This window comes from Triticum aestivum, chromosome 2A (assembly GCF_018294505.1).
Source record: "Triticum aestivum cultivar Chinese Spring chromosome 2A, IWGSC CS RefSeq v2.1, whole genome shotgun sequence".
Classification (NCBI taxonomy): Eukaryota; Viridiplantae; Streptophyta; class Magnoliopsida; order Poales; family Poaceae; genus Triticum; species Triticum aestivum.
The window spans coordinates 535,445,623-535,447,305 of NC_057797.1; positions in this window are offsets into that span (position 1 = coordinate 535,445,623).

Here is a 1,683-nt window from a genome sequence, read left to right on the forward strand (position 1 = left end):
ATCATGCTACAGTAATCTCATGCCTAATGGTGCCAAGTCATCACAATTATTATTTTTGTTAATCACTTTGTTTCAATTCGACCTCAAATTCAAATTTATAAAAGACAAGTTAAATTATTATCCCTTCGAACTGTAAATCAAAAATGTTCGATGAGCTGCAAAAATTCACGAACTAATTGACATGAATAGACCAACATTATTGAAGTAATTAAATTCCCTTAACCTAATTAAAACAGTACCAAAAACAACATTTAATATTTTTCTAATTTATGAAAAATTCAAACTAATTCCAAACTTTTTGTGCAGTCCAGGAATAGTATCTAGTATTATTGGGCAAACTTTCAAAATTGACAAATTCATTTGATCACTAAACTATTTAGAAACAGTGGCTACTTATTATTTTAGCAATCGAAAAGAAGAAAGACTCCTGTGCACTTTGGCCCATCGTGAATAGTACAAGCCCAGCCCATCTCTCCTTTCCTTCAATCTCTGTACAGGCGGGCATGGCGTGGCGGCCATCCACCCCACCGAGGCCACCGATGCCGCCGTGGCCGCCATCCCACGGGCCCCCGAGGCATATAAAGCCACCCCCGACGCAGTGGACAAACCCTAACATGCCACATCCCTCTCGCTCGTCCTCCTCTCTCTGTTTAGCTTGTGTTCGGGTCGTTGCCGCCGCGCCATCATCGTCGTCGCGTCAACTGACCTCCCCGGCGCCCGGGAGGATGTCTAGGAGCTGCGTGTGCTATGTCTACATTGACTCCGAGGAGCAGATCATACAGGGGATCACCACCACACCGGGACCAAGTTGTTCCCCTTCTCTGCACCGTCGTCGATCCGCCCCGAATACTACGACTCCGATGCCTCTCCCCGCTCCCCCGACCATCTCCTCGAGTTCTCTGTGAGGCCCACTTCCTCCCTGCCTCTTCCCGAGCTCGGTTTCGAGCTCGAGCGTTTTTTTCATTGCAACAGTAGCTCGTCGCCATCGCCGTGCTTGCTACCGCTGCTGTGTTGCTCCTCCCGCTCACTCGAACAAACCAACGCGCTCATGGCCTTGCGTAGATACCGCCTGGGCCCGTAGATCACTCGATGCCCTCGCGTGCGTTTGAATTCGTCGAGCGATGCTAGTGCCTTCGCTCGGCCATTGCCGCGAATGCCGCTGCGGGCCACTCCCGCTGCTGCTTACTTCGGTTGCTGCGATCGCTCTCTCTCGCTGCCACTCCCCTGCCGAGTCGCGCGCGCCTTGCCTCCGCCCACATCCATGGCCGCCGTCGCCACGGGCGCTCCCCTGCAGCCGCCTCGTTCACGCACCTCCTCCCACGTCCATCGTCGATGCTCGCCGGCACTTTCCTCGTGCGCCCGCCGGGGCTCTGCAGCCCGGCCCCGCCTACAGCGTGCATGCCTACCGCGGACCTCGCGGCTGCCCGCATCTGCGCCTGCACCATCATCGCCGTCGCTGCCGCTGAGTATTGCTGCAGCCGCCACGCCCTGCCCACGCATGACCCACCATCGTCGCACTCACCGTGCCCCGCTGCTGCTTGGGCCGCCCCGCTCACCTAGCGGACACGCGCCCGCTATCCCCACCGCCGGCCGCGCTTCCCCTCCTCGCCCGCCTCGCGGGCCGCCACCCAGCACTCCCCGCTGCGCCAGACGCGCGCCTGCCGCCCCACGCCCCGTTGCCGC